The following is an 18,368-nucleotide window of genomic DNA, read 5'->3' on the forward strand; positions in this document are numbered from 1 at the left end:
GCCACCCCCAGCCAGCCCCATACCTCATTTCAATTTTTAACATACCCATATCCTGCTTTTTATATTCCATAGTGTCGCACATTAATATGTGATCCTGTCTTCTGGAGTACAAGAGTATACTCTCACATGATACTTAATATGTGATCTTAATACAGTATCTCATATTAGTTTTCATGTTCTCCTACCCACTATGGGTGACATATCTGACTTGTTGCATACAACAGGGATGTGAGATGTAAATAGCGTTTAAGGGACCTTTGGACTATGTTTGCCTGACAAGGTAGATGGTTGAATTTGAGGTGCATGTGCTTGGTTTAAACTAATGGTATTTAGAATATCATTATCAAAAGGAAGTTACTAGCACCTATATGGGCATCTGCAGATATGCAACGATGTTAACCTTTCGTACATGCTTCACTCCTAACTCGTTTTTTTACACAATCCACGCAAGAAGCATAGTGGAAAGGCTAGCATCGGGTGACAGCGATAGCGGCGGTAGATACAAGTATGAATACAACATCATTCAAGTGTTTAATCCGATAATCTTTAGGTCCGAGAAGTGTGAAAGTTTGTGAATTCAGCATCGAAGTGGTTACGTAATTCTCTTGGTTACCGGATCACGCTATTTTGGTATGCCTCAGCCTTCGAGTGCCATATACTTTGTGTGGTGATTGTTTTGATCGTGGTTCATTACTCGAGTGCGTGATCCCGTTGACATAGTAACATTACGTAACTTCGATGCTGAATAAAGCGCTCCACAGACTCCGAGTATTGTACGTACAATATTGTATGCAACATATCTACGTTATTTAATCTATTGCCATTCTATTTCCAGTAATGTTTAAGTTCTAACGAATGTTTGATGACGAAAAATCGATAATATGTTACATATAATATCTAGTAGAAATATATTATCGATTTTACGTCATCAAACATTCGTCAGAACTTAAACATTACTGGAAATATAATGGCAATAGATTAAATAACGTAGATATGTTGCATACAATATTGTACGTACAATAAAAAGTCTGAATACTGCTTAATGTTATCTATAGATTATCTCCTACACTTTTTAGTGTCAATTTTATGATATTATTGTGCAATATATTTACATTGAACATGTTGAACTTGAGCATATCACCAACACGAACTCGCCGAGATAAGCTGAGATATAGGCTACAGAATATTAATGTATCTTTTTTGTTGTAATTTCTACTTCTCAAAAGGTTTCCATTATATTTTATTGAAATCTAAACCTACACAATAGTACGTTCCCAAATAAATTAATCCCTGTGTAGTAGACTTGTCAATCCATTAGATACACTGTATAATGTCATGCGGAACTTCTGGATTTAGTCAAATGTACAATTCACCCTATTCTGTTGATTGGAGAAATCAACAGCGATGACTTTCATAGAGTGTTAATTTTCCGCGTAAAATGCTTCTTTCTGAAGACAAAAAATATGTGTCTACAGTGTGGAAACATGACATCTATTAATTTGTCCAGTATCATGGGCTGTGTCTGTTTTGATGTTTATAATCTACACCATCATCAATGATCAAAATGACGTTTGTATTAATGCAGGTGCGAACGAAAATGGCGGCAAAATCCGATAAGACAATTTGGTTAGTGACAAGGAGAAACACAGGCGGTGGACAAGTGAATTATCTTAGCTCGTCTGACAGCTTTGACAGGTCTGAGATGCTCTGAGGCTTCGGCTGAGAATTTTCAACCCGTCGTGTTCAAGATTCTAGATAAAGTAATAAGCCGGTTTTGATGAAAAAATATATCTTGAAGATCCCGTTTTTTCTTCTTGAAGATATGCAATAATTAATGAGAAAATCTGCTGAACCCTTATGAGGATATCTTCGATCCAAGATGCTCGTGATCGACAGCAAGCGGGCCGTTGACAACTGACGAGTTGAGGTAATAATGTTAGCTAATATTGGCCTGATCGTCTTCAAATTTCATGTTATTAAATTAAAGTACAATGCAACTACCTTACTGCAGATAGCCAATAGGTACATCAACCAATTCGATCTGCCCGCTGCAGTACTAGCTTATTATCTGTATGCTGCTACGATTTGACTGACAGTCTTTTTGTCTTCATATCCTCACTTCTTACAGAATTAATAAAGACATTAAAAATCCCTTTAAGGGAGTTTTGTATACCCTAAATATCATCTTTAATATACACAATTTACATGGGCATCTATAGCATTAACAAATGTATTGATACAAACGATCTCACATTTCACTTATTTCCATGTTTCCATTGAGCCATGATCACATCCATTGCCTGTCCCTTTCAAAAAAATGTGCGAATAAAGACGAATAAAGGGGTAACTCATTAAGTAGGAGCACATCTTAGAAGAGGTGTAATTTTTAAAGAAGGGAAACTGGAAATACAAGCTTACTTTGGAATTCCAATTGTCATTAATGGAAAGGCTTGGCTAGTCAAATCAAATGAATGAAAAATGGCGGAGATTCTCAAAAATAAATTTACGTCAATTCGGAATTCTAAGTTTAGTTTTGATCGTGGAATTTTTCCCCTTTTGAATCAACCCACACTCCACACACAAGATAGCTAAATGTTACAGTAGGAAATGTTTAATCCAGGATTACCTAAAACGATGTTCTGAAAAATGATGTGACAGGCAACGTAATTTGTTAGGTATCCTTTAATACCCCAAAAATCCTATAACCCTAAACACATTATGTATAACCTTAGGAGCATCACTCCTCATAGATTACTACATAGAAAATATTCCTAACCATATAATAATTAGTGGCATTTTTGTGTCGTTATATAATTAGTCCTGCTGTCGGCAAAGCTTCCTGTCTCTTGTACAATCGAGAAATTTTAAAACAATCAATTCCTATTAGGCAAACATTTGATGTTCCGAGTGCGCGTTAGGAACGATTATGAAAATAATAAATCTGATTAAATTGAACCACCTTTTACTAATCTTTCTAAGGGCTTCGCCACATAATTTGATTTTCTGTCATTCAAATGAAGAAATTGAGTCCAGAAACTGATCTAAAAGGAGGAACAAACATAGATGGCATTTCCAGCAAATCGGATTTCGACCAGATTGATTTCTCATATCTCCTTTCCATTGCCACATGCAAAGGAAGGTTTAGAAATGGACGTTGCTAGGTAAGAATTTTCATCCGTTTGTTTAGTAAGAAGAAAAAAGAAGATATTCTTAACCAATTCATTTGTTTAGGAAAGCGAATACAAAAATTGAACTAATTGTTTTATCATAACCATGCTGACTTAAGAGTAACTTTCCGTAAATTAGAAATAGGCTTATTAGAAACCTGATAATGACTTCAAACCTTTTCTCTTAAGTATATGCATTAGGGAAACATTTGATGTTCAAATGCGCGTTCGGAACTATTATGAAAACAACAAATCTGATTAAATTGAACTACCTTATAATCTTTCTGAAGCCTTCGCTGCACAATTTGATTTTCTGTCATTCAAATGAATAAATGGGGTCCAGAATGTAATCTTAAGGGATGAGTCTATAGGAATAACGACCAAACAAAGAAATTCTTGTTTAAGCCGTAATATTGTAGTCTTTCAACCCTTTCACAACTTCAGCTGTGTAACTTACAAAAATTCCCGCTAAAAAGTGGTTCTTTTAATTTTAGAAAATACATTAATAATCGCATTGGACTTTTCGTACTGATCGTACTATAAGTGACCACCAGCCTATAATGTTCTAATCACACTATAGACTGGGATTACATGTGACGTCATTGCCAGGCAATTGGTCTCTATTGTTCCTTGTCCGGAAATATGCCCACGCAGTCAGGGACCGTGCTTTTAAAACTCCCGCCAGATCACAATAAGGCCATTGAACTGCGTAGTAGCCATACGTACTCATTGAAGTATAACGGTAGCACGTTCCCTTACCGACTCATTATTAATGTGTGGAAAGGGGTCAGGGACGGCATTCTGATCATTCTAATCCTTTCTTTTGAGGTCAATAGATAAAAGAAAGGCCTTGAACACAGGTGCCGAGTTGTAGATAATATTTAATCATCAAAGCTGATGGCATAAGAAATTTCGAGGAGGCAGCGCTTATTATTTCTTGTAAACACAATCTAATGTGGTACTCACTACATGTAGAAGGCCCGGGGGGGCCACTGTAATGGTGAAGGGGGGTATCAGGCGCGTCCGTAAATTCACGTAAAAAGGGTATTTTTTCAGACTAGGGTACGTTACGTGCGTAACGTGAATAGGGTATCAAATTCATGTAAAATTGGTGTAAAAGGGTATGTTTTTGGAGCTCTTACGTACTTAGGGTAGTTTTGTCAAGTTTGGGATTTTGTGCTTTCTCCTTCATTCATGAAAAGTGAAAGAAAATTGTCTTCTTCCTACACCCCAAAAGCAGTTAAAAGCCATCTTTTAGCTGTCAGAGATCACAGATCCCTATACTGGCCCAGCTAGCATACTAAACACGAGGTCCCCGGACGAGGTCACAACTTGTTGTTCAGAATATACAACCAATCAATATGCTTTTTCTAAACTGTGGAGTCAATAAATTATGAGGAAAAATATAAGAGGATTTCTGATTGGCCGAACCTCTTTAAACTCATTAACATTCATAGTCTTGGTGGCTTCCAGCCCAGAAAATTTGGTTGATCGAAACATGGTCTAAAGGAGCAACAAAGCAACCACGAACTTCTAGGTTTGTAAACAAGCTGTGTCAATGAACTTTTGACATGTGTGAAATTTTACCGGGGTATTTACAAACACAACGATTGAATAATTTGGAACTATTTTGGCTTTCTTAAAATATAAATCAATGAGTTTCAGGATTTTGGTTGGGTTTACCACTAAATCCAGTATGATGTTTTAAATCGAGACGAAATTAGGAAATAAACCAAGCTAAACTGGCCGTGTTTGCCGTCTTCTTCCAACTTGTGGTTTGCAATCGCCATGGTCGTAATTTGCGTCATTGGACTAGACTTGCAGTTCAAAATTCTCTTGGATATGTGGAGAAATGGGTACATCCCAATCCCAAAGAATAAATTCTACAATATTTCAATAAAAAGGGTTGGACCTGTGATCCAAAAGGGGAAATTATTGGCCCAAAAATCTTGAAAATATTGGACATACTGTGGGCATACTGCATGAACTTTGAGGTAAGCTTTAGCACCACGTAAACTTGTATGGCTCAAAATTCAGACGGCTTGCCACAAATTGCTAGCCCTATCATGCCACTCGCCGCCTGGGTTCTGTGTGTTTACTTGTTTAGGGGTAATAATTGCATCAATTACTTGTTTAGGGTTGGGGAAAAGACAACTACTTGTTTAGGGTAGCAAATCGTGCAACTTATACTTGTTTAGGGGGAAAATTTCAGTCTCGGAAATACTTGTTTAGGGTGCTTTTTGAGAGTCCTTGGACGCGCCTGATACCCCCTCTTGACACTATAGTGGCCCCCCCCGGGGTAGAAGGCCGGGCAGGTCTGCAAATTAGTGCATGAAGCTAGTAAAGATATAGCTTTATGTTCAGTTTAATCAATTAAAATACTATGGCTGGATATCAAAAAAATCGCGAGGCATTAAGTATTAATTTTTATATTATTATGACAAAATCCAGTCCCTTCTCAATTGAATAGGCTCCGAGATTAGACTTTCCTTTCCAAAAATAAATTATATGGCCTAGAGGACATGATATAGGCCTAATCTAAACCCATATTCGGTATCCAGAAACCTTCACAGTCTGAGCGGCGCTTGCACTCGCATCGCATTAAAGTAGACAAAGTTCGCTAAACTGAGGCCTGCTTCAATTGCCAACCTTTATCGAGGGGCGAGTTTGAGGTTTCATAGTCATCTATTACCTATACCATTTTTCACCCCGATGTGGCAGTGATGTCAACGCGTTGTGAACAGCTGTTTCGCTCGCGCATCTATGTGGTGTCTTTAAGCGCGTGCGTACCCCGGTATGTACACCAGCGCCATCGAACTCCAGCGAGTGATGCTGCGCCTAATAAAATTCGTTTCATATCTCTTTCCCGCCATGAGTGTCGCAAAATACATCATCTCCCCGGGGAGTACAGAGTTATGTTCATTGCATTCTGGAAAACGGACATTTCGGCTGGTGCCTTCATCACAAAAAAGGAATCCCCGATCATCACGATAATGGCGCGCGATCACGAACACCCGGCAAGCGGCAGAGCGTTTCAACCAATGACAAGTCTTGATTGTGTCCGTTTGTCTGCAATGCGCGTGCGCCACGCCGCTCATTGCAACCGGCATGGTAGTATGAAACCAGCACAGAGGAGTAAGATATCTTACTCCTCTGTGGAAACCAGCTTTATACTGACGTGACCCCGGATGTGACGTCACTGTCACATCAGGGTGAAATGTAGTCTCGGTACCAGCCGGTTTGTGCTCCTCCGTCACCGTTAGTGACGGAGGAGCACAAACCGGCTGGTACCAAGACTAGTGAAATGGTATTGAACAACGCAAACCAGCCAAATTTGTCATAAGTTTGAATAGCCATTAGAACAACCGTGAATATAGTGTCAGAAAGTCTTACACATCTTAGTATAACCTTGTCGTTTAGTGTGATACTGAATGCAGCGCCATATTTGGAATATATTCGTACACGGTGTGGGCAAATAGTTGCTCAAATGTAGGCTAAGTAGGCCTAAATCATGAAAATCGCTTAATCGGAATAATACTAACCAGTAACGGACACTGAGACAGCACTACGTTTGAAGTTTGAGGTAAGTAAAGCTTTTCCTTGTTATAAAAAACAAGGAAAAGGCAGTCATTTTTATCACAACGCGATATTTTTAAAAAGTACATTTTGAGAGGGCCTACGCTGGTTCTTTTGATTCTAGTGTAAAATCTGTTCATCACATGTAGTCCGATTTGGTATCTATGGTCTCATCAAAGTCTTGAGAACTCTTTTTGATGTTATGTTGGTTAACAAAAACGATACTGTTAAAAATAGCGGTATTTATGCAAGCGACGTATCTATTGTGTAAAATGCATTGAAAATGGTCGGCTAAAGAGGGCATAAATTAAAATCGCGAAGAGTAATAGCAACAATAACTATCTACATTCCAAGCGGAAACGCTTTTCAAAAACATACCACCTTTTTCGGGCAATCGCTGAAACCGAAATATGAAATTCCAGGCCATCTGTAAAAAAGTGCGTGAGCAGAAATGACCATGAACTTGGGTCACCGAAACAAGTGTTTATATTGGTGTCAGGCCTATCATAGTGATACAACAATTAGCCCCCAATAATGGCTTTCATTTGAACCGTTATTTGTTAAACTGCGATTTTTACTTTTTGAGAAATCAATGAATGTATCAAAAAACTTTTCGAAAGTCGATTTAAAATGGCATAACCCGTTAAGGAGGAACAAACATAGACGACATTTTCATTCAACATGTTCAGCAAATAAGATTTCCGAAAGATTGATTTTTCATACATTGTTATTATGTTGTATCTCCTTTCCTTTCCAAGTTTCCACTGGTATTTGCAAACACAGATTCTAGACCTCAAAGGACGTTTTAGAATACTAAGAATTTCTTTGTAAGAAGTAAGGAAACTGAAAAAGAGCACGTGTTGCACGTATGCTTTTTTAAGTAAAGCAAAATAATATAAAAATGTTACTAATTCTAATATCATAACGATGCAAACTTGAAACAATAAATTTTCATAAATTTGTTTCAAGCATATTAGGGGATATTGGGAAATCATTAAAATATGCGCGTTTAGAAACGATTAGGACTACTAAATCTGCTTAACTTAAACCACCTTTTAATCTTTCTGCAGGTTTCGCCACATAATTTGATTTTCTGCCAATCAAATTGGGTCCCGAAACTAGTATAAAGGAGGAACAAACATAGACGACATTTTCAGCAAATCGTATTTCCACAAGATAGATTTCGCATATATCTCCTTTCCACTGCCCCATGCAAAGGAGGTTTTAGAAATGAACGTCGCTAGGTAAGAATTTCTATTCTTTGGGTTTTTTGTTTGTATGAAAAGAGGAAACTGAAACAGAAAATTTCATTGGCGGATCATGTTCGTGTAAAGTAAAGCATTATTATTAGTGTTCTACTAGCACATAAAAAGGATGTTTACGAATGGACGTCGTCGCTATAGGTAAGACTTTACATCCTTTTGAGTTAATTGTTTGTAAGGGAAATATTGATGAAAAGAACACATTAGTGTTGTTCGTATGTTTCTTAGGCATTGTTATGTAAAGCAAATATAGAAATGTTTCTAAATCTTTCAACATATTATGCTAACTTGATACAAGAAAAGTTTCGTAAATTCATATCAGGCATATTACTAGGAAAACATTTAATGTGCGCGTTAGAAACGATTATGAGAATAATAAATCTGATTACATTGAACCACATTTTTATCTATCCGAAAGCTTCGCCATATAATCTGATTTTCTGCCATTCAACTGAATAAATTGGGCCCAGAAACTGATATAAAGGAGGAATAAACATAGAACGACATTTTCAGCAAATAGAAGCAGAAAATATCTTGGCGAATGATGTTCGTGTAAAGTAAATCATCCCAGCAAATCAGATTTCCTCAGATTAATTTTTTGTAAGAAGTAAGGAAGCTGAAAAGAACACATTCTTAGTCAATGTTGTTCGTATATTTCTTAAAGCAAATTCAGAAATGTCACTAATTCTTTCAACATACTGACTTGAAACAGAAAATGTAAGTAAATTCTTATTATAGATACTACAATATTACTAGGAAAATATTTAATGTGCGCGTTAGAAATGATTATGAGAATAATAAATCTGATTAAATTGAACCACATTTAATCTTTCCAAAGGCTTCGCTACACTTATTTCTCATATCTCCACTGGCTCATGCAAAGGAGGTTTTAGAAATGGACGTTGCTGTGTAAGAATTTGCACTCTTTGGGTTTTAGATGTTTCTTTTTCTTTTTACTTCTTTGAAAAGAGGAAACTAAAACAGAAAACATGCATCCTTCTGAGTGATGTTCGTGTAAACATGGAACAATAACCATGATAACGTATTCCAGCAAATCAGATTTCCTCCAAATTGTTTTATACAAGTTAAGATTAATTGCAAAGATTGATTTCTTATATCTCCTTTCCACTGGCTTAAGCAAAGGAGGTTTTAGAAATGATGTTGTTAGGTAAGAATGTCACTCTTTTGGGTTTTTTCTATGAAAAGAGGAAACTGAAACAGAAAACATCCTTTGATGTTCGAATAAACGGGAGTCCAGAAACATAATAAAGAAGGAACAAACATTGACATTTCAGTTTAGCAAATCAAAATTCTTAATATACCCATGCATTGGAGGTTTTAGAATGGAAGTCGCGTTTTGAGGCGTGAATTCCTCTCCGTTTGACACAAATGTAGAAAAAAAGAAAGTAAAAAATTTGTTTTAATCTTTACGACAGCCATAGTGTTACTGCCTATGATTTATTAACAAAATTCACAATATAAAAGATGGCTGATCCGTAACAAAAATGTTAACATTTTCATGTTACTAAATCTTGCATACTAATATTTTTGGAAAGTAATTTAACCTCGTGTCATCGGTCACAAGTCGGCATTCGTGACATATTAATGAATGACAACCAATCAACCTTTTGGGAAAATGATAAATAGATGTAGATTTTTGGGCAACTTTCACATAGATTATTGAGAATTCGATAGCTTCAACGTCAGTATGGCCATGGAAGAATGGTATGGCCAACAACATCTTTGTGATCATTTATACCATTCGTCAATTTCACCAGATCAAAACTTCTAATTAAAACATTGTGTGTGTCGATGTTATTATTGATATTTACTTTCCACCTTAACTGAAACACAACAACCACAAAAAAGCAACAACTTCATGTTTGCAGTTTTTTTAAATAGCATTATTAATATAATTTATTTTGAAACAAAAATAATATTTATATAAGCATTTCCAATAACCATACTAAATTTTGAGCGGGATATGGATCATCAATAACTGTCTGCTAAAAAACAACCTAGCATCTTTTTAAATATGTAGATATGCATTGTCGTCTCTTGCGGCAAGATAAAGTTGACGACATTTGGAGACGCAATGCAAGGTGACACCAAACACCTGTCAACCTACCAGCGCGGCCTTTGTACGCGTGCATTGCGTCATTTAAGACGAGAGTTAACGCGTGTACAAGTGATTCACACAGCCAAAGTCAATGTCGATTGACAGGTGGGATATTGCACAGGCTAAAAGCTTAGGTGCTTTGTAAGACGACTTCAAAACGGGGATGTATGCTTGAATTAAAACGCAGGCAGATTGCATGCCACAGGGTGATTAATACAAAAATTGTTGCATGGGCTGACATAAAATTTATAATATCATACTTTAAGTTGAAATTAAATTTAAGAATACTAATCTGAAACGGTTTTACAAAATTGCTAATCTTGCCAATTGCGCGGGCGGCGATTCAAAAGAGTAAGGTACAATACCTGCATGATGATAGCACTGATGATGCCAATTCAGATAGAATCCCTATGTGGTTTAGATGTCCGTAGTATCTAATCTCTCTTTTAGATTCCTCCTGACAGCTAGCTCACTGCCAAATGTAGCTTTTTTCCCAAACCAACCAGGTAGGTGAAAAAAAAATCTTAACGACTCACGGCTGAGCTCTTCGCCGTTCCACACTCACAGTACCTTACACGATGGTCGGACGTCTTGTAAAATGCTGTCAACACTCGATGCTTACACACAAGCAAAAGATAATTGATGAGTAATGATATGTATGATTGACGCGTGCCTCATAGATTCATTTCATTTGTAAGCGGGCCAACCTAAGCTACTCGGCTATTGTGATTTCCGTCAGATGAAATTTTAAACAGCTGCCTGCCCGTGAACTCGCCTAGTCCGTTTTATTCTCCTACTAAGCGAGCATCATATATATATAACTCCCCGATATATATCGCTCGTCGCCGTCGTATACTGGTAAGATGACGATGTTGCTTTTCCACATAAGTAATGTGCACTTGAGCTTCGTAACACGTTAAGGGGCTCAGTCCCGTAGCAGTGGCAACAAGCATTAAACATGAGGGAGTTCGATAGGGAGACACTGAGCGGCAAAGTTAATATTTAAACGACAGAGAGAGGGAGAAGGGTGTGGATAGGGGAATATGCTACAGTTTGCTTGCTCGGTCAGGCTCTTAGATCACCTTTTAATATTGCAATGGGAATACAAGGGGCGTTTTTATTATATTATTCATAGGGTGGGGTTTGTGCTGCCTGTACTGGTAAGACATTAGAAATTAATATTTGAAGAGCTAGTTTTACTCCAGCACATATCCCCAACTCCATTTTTTACACCATGGTTGTTACCCTTTCTACAATTTTCATATATACCCGTCAAACAGTTCCGGCATACACGTAATAATTGTTGCCATTATATTTTGCAACTGACTATGAACTGCCTAAAATAACAATTGACATAACCCTTTGCAAATACTTTAAACATTGGTTATGTTGGTCTTCGTATACTGTACTTGTGAGGCTTTCTGTTAATATATGTTGAGTTGTACATAATCCTACTTCCTAGCCAATTCGATCTATGCCCTTAACAATGTTCTGTCAAAACATTGCTTCTATAAATGCCTCCATGGTAGATGTGTGGGAGAGCATTTCCACCTCTGTCCTCCAGCTCAATCAGGATTTCGATGTAACCATTCAACTAATTCCACACTTCTTGATGTATCTGATCATATTCTTCAAAATATGAATAACGGGAAAGCAACTGCCGCTATTTTTCTGGACCTGAAAAAGGCATTTGATACTGTAAATCATGAAATTCTTATTAGTAAATTGTATAACTATGGTATCAAAGATTATGCCTTAAATTGGTTTGTCTCATACTTAAAGAACAGATCTCAAACTGTTAACATCAATTCATCTCTGTCTGACTTCAAACAAATTAATATTGGCATTCCACAAGGATCCATACTGGGACCATTATTATTTATCATTTATGTAAACTCGTTGCCTGATAGCACTTCTTCTAAATGTATTATGTATGCAGATGATACTACCCTGCTATGTAGCTCATCTGACCCTAGTATACTACAGACTGAAATTGACAGAAATATGGACAGTATTGCTAGATGGTTTCATGAAAATAAGCTCACACTTAATATCAAAAAACTAAGCTTATGATATTTGGTACTAGGCATTTACTTGATAACTTTGATAATATTTCACTTTCATATTCAAATAATGTTGTGGATAGAGTAGATTCATTTAAGTATTTAGGTGTAGTGTTTGATCCCCAACTAAGTTGGGACAATCATGTTAATCGTATATCATCCAATATTTCCAAACGCATTGGTATTATTCGCAGAGTTAAATATTATCTTCCTCCAAGAACACCTAACATGCTTGCCAATGCACTTGTAATGCCACACTTTGATTATTGCAGTACTGTTTGGTCAAATTGTAGTGCTCATTTATCCAATTCTCTTCAGATACTGCATAATAGATTAGCTAGGATTTTGCTGGCTGCTGACATAAGAACTCCAATAAATGACTTAATGAAATCTTTAAATTGGACAAAATTGGATGAAAGGTGGAAAAATCAGCTTCTTGTTGTAGTGTTTAAGTGCCTTCAAGGTTCAGCGCCATCTTATTTGAGTTCTCAATTTATTTTTACTGAATGTATGCATACAAAAGGTACTCGTAGTCAATCTTCAAAAACTTTAGTTGTTCCACTTTGGAAGAACACTCTGGGTAAACGTACATTTCACTATAGAGGAACTAAGTTGTGGAATAACCTTCCAGTTGGTGTGCGTTTAGATTATGACTCTTTGAGTCTACACATGTTTAAAAATGCTATTGTTTAAGTAAGATTCATAATCGCATGATTGTTTTTCAATATGTTATATATATGTATTATTTGTAATTTTGTATACTTATTTTGTTAACATTTTGTATGTAACAGTTATCTGGACCTCTTGGGAGACCAGTACATATGTATTGAAAGAGCTATCCAGAATAAAGAAAGATTAAATAAATAAAAATAAATAAGCTATTTTGTATCATCAATGAAGGACATTGAATACTATTAACTGAAGAGTTCCTGATAATTTGAAATGCTGCCCTGTATTGGGAAGACAACATCTGAAGAGTCAGTTTTACTCCCGGGTTTTACTATAGCACATACATAACACTGACTCCAACTACCTTATGTATTTACACACATCTTACATATTTGACAATTTTCATACCTCAAAATTACCTACACCCAAATGCTTTTGGGCTTTTTGAATCCCTTTACCCAAAATGTGGACCTTTTGGACCTCATTCTATTGACTTACATACTCATATCCTAGCCAAGCCTATAAGGTGCTATGTAGTGTACCTTTGGGTCTGTATCTAATGCTGCTTTCTCTCTACCAATGCCTCTGTGATAGATGCGAGGGATATCTTGACCACTTTTGTCAGGGTAAAACTATTTTGAATTCTTTTAAAGGACCCTGAATGGGCTTCTTGGGCCCAAATGGAATGAATTCAAATAGGCACATTCAATGTATCAGTGCTTATTGTTATGCTATCACATATTTTACATCTTTTCCATAAGTCACATTACACATCTTCTGAACATGGTACGGACATGGATCTTTGATGGTATAATGATCCTACAATATTTCAACAAATTTATAGAGTATACTAGATATTGATTACTGGCACCAATCATTTCGAGGTGGTATGTGTTCCATCTTTTAAACATGGACACTGAATATTGATGGCAAAAATGGTCCTGCAATATGTGAACAAATTTACAAAATATCCCAGATATTGGTTAATGACACCAATCTTTTTGAGGTGGTCTGTATAAGCATGCATATATGTGACGTGTCATGTCAAAAGGAGACACTTTTGGGCAGGATCGTAAATGGAGAAATAGCCAAAAATCTGCCCGGGGGTGATTTTTTCACAATTTGGGTTTGTTGCGAATTTGTGATGTTATTAATATGTTGTTAATAAAAAATATTGTCTGATCGTTTCAGATCGGAATATAACGGGTATCTTGTATTTTTTGAGACATTTTTCAAAGTAATTCCTACTCTCAACATTGTCAATAATATTTTTAAAGGCCGATATCTCAATTTCCAATTTTATAATACCATAACTTACAAACTCAATATCTTCGCTTATGAATGTCCGATTTCATTGGGGAAAACGGTGTTGTGGAGCAAAATATCTCTATATTTAAGATATGTAAAAACCTCAAAATTGTTAACCTGCCCAAAAGTGTCTCCTTTTGACATGACACGTCACATATGTGTGTGTGATGGTATACCAAAGATTAATAATCACCCAAAATGGAATTTATATCAACAAACTTTCAATATACAGAATGGACACAGAATACAACAAAAATGAGAATCATTAATGATTTTGAAATTTATTAATTTAGATTATGAAAATCACCAAGCTTTGTATATACATAAATATACTTTTCAATGAAATTCTAATTATTGAATGTTTCATTCAAATAGTATTTTATAACATGTGTGCACATAAATTACTAGAAACACAAACAACATACCCAACAACGATTTGAAGTTTGTATTTCCTTCAATGATAAAATATAAGATAGTTCACCTCTCATACAACTACCATTTTCGTGGTTGTCTGAGATTTAAAAAATACAAACAAAAAACCTTTTTAACTAACAAATTCAAAACAAATAGTTTCGACTTGTGTTGTAGTTTAAAATTACAGCAAATGCTGTTTAAACTGCAAAAACAACAATCATGATATCAATAATAAGTACATTATATGTTCTCCTTTGTACATTTCTTGTAACATCTAAGATCCATTGTTGTTTTTTACATTAGTAACAATTCAGATCTTAAACCCTAATCTTGAATGGTCTGTATACCATTTTTCACCCTGATGTGGCAGTGACGTCAGTGCGCATTTCATTGGGCGCAACTTCAAATTGCAGATATTTTCTCAAAGCACTGGTGTACACACGCAGACCCTGCATAGATGAGCGCGCAAAACAGCTGCCTCAACGCGTTGATGTCACAGCCGCATCAGGGTGAAAAATGGAACAGTCACATTATAGTATGACCCATAATGCCTACCTGACATTAGGAACATTAGCGCATCTTGCAACCATGCAGGCCTAATTCAAAGGTTACAGACCCGAATCGAGATATTTTACCCAAAGGTTCTAAAACAATAATCAGCAAAACACTTTGTTGGCACCGTTCAGCAAAAGTGATGCATGCTGGGAATGAAAAGGGCTCAAATTGGCTGTCGTGGGTGATGAATTTGATAACTTTCGAGCCCTTTTCATTCCCAGCATGCATCCTGTTTGCCTAATGATTGCTATCAGCAATATAAATTAATATTACCATTATTTGCCCAAATTAATATCATTAAAACACAATATTTCACTGAATATAAGTTATCCGGCCCAAGATTCTAAAACATACACTGATAAATGAAATGTTTCCAAAATGGAAAATCCTACAAGCTTGGAAGTGTACAATTTATATTGGATAATCATGATAATCCAAAGTAACAAAGCCCATAACAGTTTATCTAACTTTGGAACAAATTGCACATGCTGGTTTAGAGTCCGGGGCTGAGAATTCATTTCTCATTATCAGGGCTGCTAAGTTTTTCAGAACTTTTGAGAGAAGATATCTTACACTTCTCATAACGCATTTCTTTCTTGTACTGATTTGCTATTCAATGCAAAAAGTGACAAATAATACCTCAATTCACATAGCTCATCCAGATCTTGCAATTGAGGTATTTCTTATCACTTTCAACTCATGTTGCACTGCATTGCATTACTTCCTTGCACTGATTTGCTATTCAGTGCACCATGGTCTGATAGCGACAAATAATACCTCAATTCACAGAGCTCATCTTGATCCTGCAATTGAGGTATTTCTTGTCACTTTCAACTCATGTTGCACTGAATAGGAAATAAGCACAGGGATAAGGTATCTTTTATGGGTATCTCTTGCGATGGAGATGATTCTTAGTTGCACTGTTACACACATCCTGCAATGAACATCAATTTCCTGGAAGTCGCTATTCGTGGGTCAAATTCTGATTTTTGAGGTTGAATGTCTGCATCTGCAAATTGGAAAGATCTCTCGCAATACTTTTCCCAAAGTTTGGTAACATTGAGTTGAGTTCTTGCACTTCACAGCAATGGGTTGGATTGTAGTGTGCATAAATGTGATTTACCACTTTATTCTAATGCATTTTCTTTGCTCTTCACATAAATCCATTTGGGGTGGCACTCACATATCTGTGTTATACAGGTTTGTGCTTTGACCAACCCCTTGCAGTTCCCCTCATAACATTGTGCATTTTCCTGATCAATTTCTATGCTAGTTTTGGCTCAAATTCAGCTCACAATACCCTACTTCAGCAATTTTCAAAATAAATCATACAAGATTCCAACACCACAATTTGTTGGAAGGAAAAATCACATCCAAAACCCAACTTTTGAAAACCTGAAAACATAAACGGCACATTTGGTAGATGTTGAGTGCCCCACTCTGATTCATATAATCCAACAATGCTTTTTTTCCCCCAACTCGTATAATTTTAAAATGCATAACACCACCTCATGTCAACCTTTTTTACTGCATTTTGATGCTAATGAAATAAACCAGTTGAAATCCAAAACTGAATCATCCGTTGCAATTACACAAATTTTTACCATACAACATTAGTAAATCTGCCATTTTTAAGAGGCACATTTCTCTTGAGTCACCATTTTAGCCTATTACCGAGTAATTTGGCATTATCTCCGTAAATTGTTCAGCTTCCTTTGCACATTAGCTTTGAACTCTTTAAAATGCTGAATAGTCACATAGCTACATTTAAGGTGTCATGAGCAAGTGTTTTATTGGGCTCAACTTTAGGATCAAGACCATTATCAATGTCTTGAGTTTATAGGACAGCCTAAGTGTGCCCTCATTATTGTAATTGGAAGAAGGAATCAAGTTTTGTAGGTCAAATTGGTGACCCTTGTATGTCCATTTTCAGTAGGTTTATTACGGTTCACACATGGTGTGGTGTGATTCATACTACTTGATCCATGGACAGTGTGAGTGATAATAGACTTTATAATAACAAAATACTGGCATAAGAATTACAATATTAACTTCTCTGCCCCCCCCCCACCTCTTCGCCTGCTGAAAAACATGTTTCTCGTATCATTAATTGGTACAATGAAAGCCAGGTGGGTACTGGAATTTGAAATACTGACTAATTTGATTAATGAAGGCCCTTGCCGAATTTTTTAATGAAGGCCCTTGCCGAATTTTTTAAGTGATAACCAAGCTCTCGCTTTTCAATGCACTTGTATAACTAAACTCCATCAAATATCTCACAGTTTAGCATTATCATGATAATGATTTTGACTTTTCCTTGCTATTTTCTTCCATTTCTTGCTTTGTTTATCAAAGCTATCTGGGCCAGCACGTATCTCATTAGCTTACACTAGCTATCCAGGCTTGTGCATTTTTATTGTATGTGCTTGGAACGGTCCATGGATTTTGCATGGATTAGCATGTGTCCCTCACGGACCAACTTGGGTAAACAAACAAACAGACTTCAGATACACGATACACTGAATTTGGAATATTTATGCATGTAAATCCCCATTTTTAACTTTTGTTTCATCTTTATAGCCCTACTCCCCCTAAAAAATGGTACAAAAAAGTGTAATCCCCTTTTAGTGCCATGATGAATTCATTCTGTCATAAACATACTGTGAATTGCTAACAAAATTATTCATTTAGTTTAAGATAAAAATACATTCAAGCAATTTCAAGCAAAATAGACTACACCACCAACCATAATGGCACAAAATACTTCTGAGTAACAAATTCTTGAGTAATAACAAAAGAGGGCATACTCCATTGATATTACCTTGTATAATACCAGGCAGGGGTGGTAATACACTTCCCTTCCAGAAAATAAGCCTGTGATTGATTGGTCCTAAATAAGCATTTGATATCACCAACATAGAGCATCTTTATATTAGGAAGCACACTATAGTTCACATGATTCAAAAACAAACATTAAACAATGTTAATTAAACAAATTCTATATTAAATGAATTATCATTGCAGCATTAATATTAATTTCTCAACACCTATTATTTTGAAACCACCACCTGATATTCAAGTATTTTTGAATTTTAAAACTATTAATCTTGTCATATATGTGACGTGGTATATCGAAAGGAGACCATTTTGGGCAGGATCGTAAATGGAGAAATAGCAAAAAATCAGCCTGGGGGCGATTTTTCACAATTTGGGTTTGTTGCAAATTTGTGATGTT

Source organism: Amphiura filiformis, chromosome 5 (genome assembly GCF_039555335.1).
Source record: "Amphiura filiformis chromosome 5, Afil_fr2py, whole genome shotgun sequence".
Taxonomy (NCBI): domain Eukaryota; kingdom Metazoa; phylum Echinodermata; class Ophiuroidea; order Amphilepidida; family Amphiuridae; genus Amphiura; species Amphiura filiformis.